Raw genomic sequence first — 8,934 nt, 5'->3', positions numbered from 1 at the left:
TCAAGAACAATCAATTAGGGCAGTATCTAGTGCTATTAAAGATTTTTGCTGATTCGTCCCCCTGCACAAATATGTCAGTTCTTGAGCCTTACCTGCTCAACCTGTTCTGTTTTCCCAGGAATGTCTCTGATACATAGAGACAAAGGGAGATTTCAAGTACAGACTAAAATAAAAATGAGTTATGTTTTAGTAATCCGTTTCCATGGGTCCACATTCCTTATCAACTGACAAGTACTAACACGTTATGGTGAAGACCTGGGAAATTATTAACTAAGCTACAGGACTGCTCTCCATAACTGACGTTAGAGTAAGCAGCTATATTAAAAATAAAATTACTGTTAACATGTGAATTTACGTCCTTATATTACGCGTTTTGCCTACCTTTGTCATGGAAGTAATTCTGAAAAACTAAATACTAATTAGAAATCAAAAAGTACTTTCTAAGACTTCAAGCCACTTAAGAACACGTAGTTTACCACTGGGTCATATAAAAGTTTACATTCATCTAAATCTCTAACTGAAGAATTTCTCCTACTAATGTTCAGATGTTCTATAAAGCCTGCACGTTGCCTAAATCTCATTTATATAGCCTCACTAACCTTAGATTAACCTTTAGTAAATATATATCGATATATATTTACTTCAGTTACATCAGTGCTATCCACTACAAACACAGTTTTCTGACAAACACAACTGACTAATGGTTTCATTGTTTTTATGAAAAAAGAAATGAAGTCTAATTGGTGTAGAAAGGGATCTTTTCAAATTGCATGGCTTGATACATAGTGGCTAATATAATACAACATATGGAAACTGGCCTTTTTAGAAATAAAATAATTAGAAATAAAGTTCAAGAAAATATTGCAGATGTTCTTATGTACATTCATCTCAACAATTATAAATAGCACCTCTTTGGTCTTTAGATATTTCTTTTAATAACGAAGCACTTCAAGTGAACTGAACATATATTGGGGCTGTTTTACAGGTTCCTTCAGGACTCACTCACAGCATAATTGAGTTGAGACTTTTCATATGGTCTCAGTATTCAGAATGAATGTTTTGAGAACAAGTCTCAAGAAAAAAAAAATCTCCTTTGGATTAACATGACACTGAGATTTCTGACTTCCACAGTTAATGCCTTTAGTGAAAAGCTAGTAATGGAAATATTTTATGAAAACAAACTCATGCTAAAGTGAAAATGTATTTTTTAACAACTAAACTTTATCAAAGGAGAATAAGATCCTAAGACACTGTAGGGTCTTCATTTATGTATAAACATAAAATCATTTATGGACAAATACCTAAATACTTATTTACCTAAAAATCATGTATGAAGTTTTATAATTATTACAATATGTAATCACACTGAGAAAGAATCCTTAAATATCTCATAATTGGGTGACCTCTTCCCAATCCACCTAGTTGTTTGCTTTAAATCAAGTCAACTCAATAGTTCTGGCAACTCAGTTTCACCCAGATCTCCTTCAGGCTCCTTTTGTTTTAAAGAAATGGAAAATTATGAAATCTTCCTCTTCTACTGTTGCCACTTAAAGAAGGAAAAGTATTGAGGTTCATCTCATTTAACTTTTTGAAAATCAGACATCCAGCCTTAGTCTGTAATTTGGAAGCTATGTATAAAGACCAAGGCACATCCGTGGAGTGATTTCTACACCTGTTGTAGGTGACTAGATGAAGGTTGTCAGGGGAATTAAAGAATACACTGTATCACTTTCCTTCCTATGTTACTGTGCAACAAGGGACATTATAATGGTTTACGATCAAAATTAAAAACATCTTGATCTATCCACAGCCATAAAATCTTCTAAAGTTCTTTGAAATAATGTCAAATATGAACTTTTGAGTAGACTATGCTTTTGCTATTGTCATGAATTTAACATATCGCTTTTACAATCAAGAAACTTTGTTATTAAGCTCTTACAATACCTTCTGCATATACACAGCAAATACTATTAACTATTATTTGTGGTCATTTCTAATCATTCTTTTAAAACAAGGCAGATTTTTACCTGAAAACTTAAATTCTGTAGACCTCTTCTCTGCATTTTTGCTGATGGCAGATGGACTTAAGTAATGGACACTCACAAGGTTCAGAAACAATTTTCCTTGGTGTCGAAAGCAGGGCTTCCTCAGAAGAAGTCTTATGAGAACTGCTGCAGGGGGGCTGTTTGATACCAGGTTGTGAACTTACAGCAATTTTTAAGATCAGAATAAGGTGTGAGAAAAAATGTGGAAGATGATGAGGAACATATATGAAGTCAAAAGGAGAAAAGTATTTGTGTATTTGAAAATAAAATTGCCAATTTAAATCCTTAATGTATAGAAAAACACTTTGCACACACAGAGAATTTTTAATGATAAAATAGCACACATTGGGCCTCTTGGAAACACTAAGGAGAGTTTTACAATTCAAGATGCTTATTTATACCCATAGGTAAGTCTTACTCTTTGTTATTGTATTTTTTTAATTTTTAGACCAGCAGAAGATTACAGGATCTTCTGTAATCCCCTTCTGGGATCAGGAATATGAACTCCAAGGTTAAGAAGCATACAAAATACCCTTTAATATGTGGCACAATATTTCATCTCACACTTTATGGCCAATTGCAGTAGTATGTTACATATTTTTAACCAACTACCAAAAAAGTATTTTAAAGGGCTTACAAACCAAATCCTCTTGCCCAGAGATCAATAGAAGATGAACTAATAGAAGATGAACAGGAATTCTGTCTCTGAGCAGAAGCAACTGAAAGAGCCTCCATATAGGTATGAAATTTACTTTTATGGATGGATCAGCTGTTTCATTTTTACTGTGAAACTAAATGCAGACCTGGGCATCTTTTACAAATAAGCCAATATACCATAAAGTGCATGTTTCTAGTTAATTCATAATAACCACTCTGTTTATCCAAAGCTGAAGATAACAGAACACAATGTTAAATAGAAAAGCAGAGTAAAAGAATGAAGAACAGGCGTCATGGTGTGAGTACAATCAGAGAAATGAGAAGGGGGCAGCAAGGAAGAAAGAACAAAGGAACAGAAACCAAACCAGTTGAAATAAGAAGCAGAGCATCCAGAATATGGTACCCAATTAAGACATCTCGTTAGATCCTCTACCTCGATGCTGAATATTCCAGACTTTTTTGTATATATGTATGAAACTTGAATTTTTTATGCTAATATCCAAATTTAATCCTTATTGAAGGACATGAATCTGCACTGCTGAAAATTTTCCATTAAAATTGTTTCAAAGGAACCTTTTCCTTTCCAGTTCTGTGAAGGAAGCTAGCTGATAAAAGTCATGGTTGTTCTGAATGAAGGCTACCATGCCAAAGTAAAATTAATTTCTGTCAGAGGTTAACTTAAGCTATTGTACTTTACCATGTTTCTGAATGAGCACTGGTGTGCATTTTAAGTTCAAGAACATAGTTCCTGCTGAAGGTGATGGGAACTCATGCCTACATCTCCCCAAGAACAAAACAGACTTTAAAGGAAAAAGAAGAGCTAGTAATGAATAAATGATGTTGCCTTTACAATCCTTCACTTTATCAAAGATTTTCTACCGTCTGACAGTAGAAAATGTAATCAGAACTGGAAAGAATAAGCTACAAATATTATATCATTAAATTCTGTATGTATTATATGTTCTGTAAAAAGTCTGTGAAATAAATCCATATGGTTATGCCAAAATTAATCTCATAAAGAATAATTGTTCAAAATTATACTATTTTAATGTTATTAAGGATTACTGCCTATTCTATTTGTTACATTTAATAATGTTTTATCTTCCTTTTATAAAATGAACTGTATCGTAAGTTTCTCAGTCAGTCACTGAGTTTCATTTGAGGCCTTGTAAATGACATTAAATGAACCGCCTGTTAGTAACTAATATTAAAAACCATTTCCAAGAAAGACAGAATGTCCTTATGTCTGCAAATTAAATTCTAAATAAGCCTATCTATTTAAAAATAGCGACATATATTTAAGAAATAAAACCTTTCCAAGGCAACAAGACCACATTTTTGTGGACTGGCAACTTACCATAAGTAAGATACTTTATTATGAGGACTCTATCAGGTTGCACTGGAAACTGCAAACAGTGGGGAAAAAGGCAGACTCCACTCAAAAAAAAAAATCCCAGAAAAAATGGTCAAAGTGGGCAAATAATGTCCTTTTATACTTTTAAAAAGCCAAACAGACTAACAACCTTCAGAACTGCATCATGAATCAGCTGCCACTTGTGTTTTAACATGGAGTAAACATCAAACTAGGCAAGACAGGAAGATCAGGTTAAGGAAGTATTTTATAATGGACCTTCAAAATATTATACATATATGCCAAAGTGAGACTCATGTGTCTAAGACTGTAAAATGACCCTTCTGAATGGAAAGATATGCATTGTTACGGTGGCCAAAGTCTTAACATTACTCCTCAGTTCAAGGCAGAGAGGAAGTAGGATCCTACTTCAAAGAACAAATCATAAGCATGGCTCTTAAGCTAGATTTTTAAAGAGAAAGTAAAGCACTGCTTAAGGTCAGAGCTAGGCACTGAACATGAGCCAAAGAGTCTTTCTGTGTAATCTCCATGTGGGTTACATGATGAGTCCCTTCTTGACCTGAAAAGTCTTCAGGCAGTAGCAATATAGGTGTGGGTTTCTCAAATAATAATATGCAACCCATCTTGCTGTCTAAAAAAATCTTGGGAATCACAATATTAGAGTCAATTATAATGTATTTCAAGGTAAAATACTCACTTTGATAAAATATTTAGACAAAGGATTTTTGTTTCCATTTTCAGATAAAAGAAACCCCCACAACATCAGAACTTTAAACATTCTAAATAATTTAGAACTTTTATGTAAACAGTGCAAGCTTAGACAATTAGTGCGGTGCAAAAGTAGCATATTTTTAGACTGAAAAAAATCAGTGAAAGACCTATGCTACGCACATCTTAGGGCTTTTACTTCAGACCAGTTCTAATCTAGTTTTACAGACTGTACACGTATTTCTGGAAGCAAATTAGCTTCATTTGAAATGAATCCAGTTTGTGCACTCAAGAAATAGACCTTGATCCAAACAAAATGTGGTAAGTGGGTACAATCAAGCAATTCACTTCAAAGTCACATTCCTGTCCAAACCAACATATTACTGTAGATGCATACTGATTTTCCTGGTATGTGATTTTAAGAAAGATATTGAGGGTAATAACATGATTGAAGTGCATCTTTTTACGTGCTTAGCAGAAGGTCATAGGACAACTTTGTTCTACAAGAAACTATTCAAGTTTTTCATTAATTTTTGTCATAAATATGACTGTGTTTAAAAAAATAATTCAAGTGCTGTTAAAAAAAGAGCACTATTAAAAAGACTAAAAGTACGAATTCTTTGACAAGAATGGTTTGGGATTCCATATTGGCCTAGGCCCTCACATTAATGGTACACTATCTTTCATTTTTTGGATGATGAAAAGGTTTTTAGTCTATGAACTAGAAGTAATTTTTTAGTCTATGAACTAGATGTCATTTTCTACTGTATGCTGGAATAGTTAATATATAGATTAATATCGCTAGAAAAACAGCATAGGTTTTAAGAACTGTAGTTCTGATCTTTGGCATATGCAAGTGCTCTGTGTGGGCCAAAAGCAATTACACTTGTTAGTTGACTGGGTGGCTGGAACTCCCTTAAGATGTATCACAGACAATTTTGCTATTCTGCAAAAGACAGAGCTTGGAAATCCAGTGAAGAGGTCTGTTCACAAATATTTTTTGCAAGTAGAGCAGCAGCAACAGAAAAGGGTTCTTCTGTTGGACTGAGTCGCTGACTTTATTATGGAGCTTTATCCTACCTTTAATAATGAATGCTTCATATATCAGAAAAGAACAGAATTTTTACATGATAACCATTAATTATTTCAACGTGATGTCTGTGTGCAAAGAATCTCCTTTTGGATCATGGAATCAAGAACCTGTTATGTTGATGGTTTAGGTGGTTTTTTCCCCCTAGTTTTGTAAAAGAAACCACACTTAAAACACCTTGCTCCATGGGATTATGTAAATGAATAGTGTCTACTCAGATGAGTTTGTGACTGAACTATTCACCCTTCTCTGAAATCTAGTATTTTTTCCATGGTATTTCTCTGCAGCAGGTTTAGTAAGACAAGTGAGTGGGTTTGTGATGTGAATTACATTTTATGATTTAATATGGTCGATGGCAAGCTGAATATGAGCCAGCAGTGCCCTGGCAGCCAGGAGGGCCAACTATGTCCTGGGGCCATCGCCAGCTGGTCGAGGGAGGGGATTGTCCCGCTCTGCTCTGTGCTGGAGTGGCCTCACCTTGAATATTGTGTGCAATTTTGGGCACCACAGTATAAGAAAGATATTAAGCTCTTAGAGAGTGTCTAAAGGAGGGCAACAAAGATGGTGAAGGACCTTGAGGGGAAGCCATATAAGGAGCAGCTGAGGTCACTTGGTCTGTTCAGCCTGGAGAAGAGGAGACTGAGAGGAGACCTCATTGCAGTCTAGAACTTCCTTGTGTGGGGAAGCAGAGGAATAGGCACTGATCTCTTCTCTATGGTGACCAGTGACAGCACCTGAGGGAATGGCCTGAAGTTGTGTTATGGGAGGTTTAGGTTGGATATCAGGAAAAAGTTTTTCACCCAAAGGGTGGTTGAGCATTGGAAAAGACTCCCTAGGGAAGAGGTCACAGGACCAAGCCTGACAAAGTTCAAAAAGTATTTGGACAATGTTCTCAGGCACATGGTATGACTCTTGTCCTGTGCAGGGCCAGGAATTGGACTTCTACGATCCTTTTGGGTCCCTTCCAACTCAGAATATTCTGTGAATATGCCTTTATTACACAGGAGGCTTTTTACATGCATGATGGACCAAAAGCAATATCAGAGGTTCCCTGGAGTCAGTAGAAACTGGCATGTTTTAAAACAGAAGTTCTTTTTAAATGCATGCTAAGAGAGGAAGCTAGACGATTTTCCAGGACCCTCAGGAATTAGAAGGGTGCCAAACAGAGCTATTCCTTTAAGAACTATATTAAAAATTCTAAATCCCTTAATTTTCCAAAGCCTTATATAATTATATTTAAAGCTAAGTGTTCCCATATGTTATTTTCTCTGTTTACTAAACTTAAAACCAACGCTTCCATCAGTGCTTCTTCCATACAATCCTAAACATCCACTGGTCAGATTATGTGACCAATACATCTGTTCTAGAACAAGCAGCAGTCACAAGTATTGAGGCCATGTTGCTGAGAACACAGCTGCGCTGGGCAGGACACGTCTCAAGGATGAAGGACCACCGCCTCCCTAAGATCTTGCTTTATGGTGAACTTGCCACCGGCTGCCGCAAGAGAGGAGCCCCGAAGAAAAGATACAAGGACTCCCTGAAACAACATCTCAGCCTTGGCCATATTGATCAACATAACTGGTCTACTCTAACCTCAAATCGGGAGGTCTGGAGACACACCATCTATAACGCAGCTGTCTCCTTTGAGAACACACGCAGGATCACTCTTGAGGAGAAAAGCAACGCAGAAAGAATCGTGCCTTGCTGAATATACCACCTAAGGAGTCTTTCTGCTGTGCCTTTTGCAATCGGACATGTCTATCTCGTATCGGCCTCATAAGCCACAGCGTGCTTGTAACAAACATGGATAGAGCCTTCCTAAATCTTCGTTCGCAAAGCCCAACCATGATGATGAAATTTAAACCAACAGATGATTCTCCTTCCAATTCTTTCAGTGTAAAAAATGAAGTTACTTCCCGTCCTCTCACCCCGTCTCTTATTCAGACCAGTTTTACAGCAGGGGCAACTTACATATTTTGAAATTATATATTAAGAACAAAACTAAATGACAGCAGAATCAGGGCAATGGGCTTAGCAGAAACAGATTTTTCAGACATTTAGAAGCAGCTATCAATCCAAACCATAAATTCAGATGAAACTACCAAGGATGTTCAAATTTAAATATATAGTATCTAACAATGTCCAGATAGGTAAAGTCAGTGGTCAATTATGCATGTACAGAAACAAAAGCTGGCATATGTAATAGTTTCATAAGCATATATGATACATATATATTTATATATGTATAAGTATATAATAAACTTGAGTTCACTGAAAAGCTTCTTAGGAATGAAACATACTCTGTTTTGTAGGATTCTGACAGTCTTATCAGGAAATATGTGTAAGTCATGTATCAACTATAAGGATTAACATGAAGATACACATAGACACATCTACTAAAAGTAGTTTCATATTTCTTATGACTCTCTTTTTTTTCCTATCCACAGAAGAATGTTTGATAGATCAACAGCAGGTTTTAGAATATCTCGGGGGTTGAGCTTATAGATGAGAGGTTGAACAGATATTTCATTTCTCCCTTGCCTTATTTTACAAAATTATAATACGCACTTTTTTCAGTCCTATGAAAGGACAGTCACAATCTTCCCACACATATATTCCTTCTGTGCATATATTAGGTGGTGGTGTGTAGGAAAAGCGGTTACTTTCCTGTAAATCCAAATTCCTACATTCATTTTCACCCAACTGGAACAGGCCTATTCCAATGTTTCAATTTGAAAATAAAAATTGAAATGCTGTCTCTTTTCTGTTCTATTTAGTTGTTCAGAACACCATCAAAAATGCTGGTTTATGCAGTAAAGCTTTAAGATCCTGAACATAAGAAGCAATTATTTTGAAGAGTTTTTTCCTCCATTTAAAGTATATTTTGAAAACCTCTTATTCTCAACCAGCCCAACAGCTGCTTAAAAACTTCAAAGTACAATTTCCAGATTTCAGTACAAAAGAGTCACTATGCCAACTGAAGAAAAATGACTTGCTAATTTTGAAGTTGTAATGATTTTAAATTACGTTTTGTGCCGTATTTAATTTTTCATTACTCTTTC

This window comes from Chiroxiphia lanceolata, chromosome 1 (genome assembly GCF_009829145.1).
Source record: "Chiroxiphia lanceolata isolate bChiLan1 chromosome 1, bChiLan1.pri, whole genome shotgun sequence".
NCBI lineage: Eukaryota > Metazoa > Chordata > Aves > Passeriformes > Pipridae > Chiroxiphia > Chiroxiphia lanceolata.
This window is presented reverse-complemented; position numbering follows the sequence as displayed.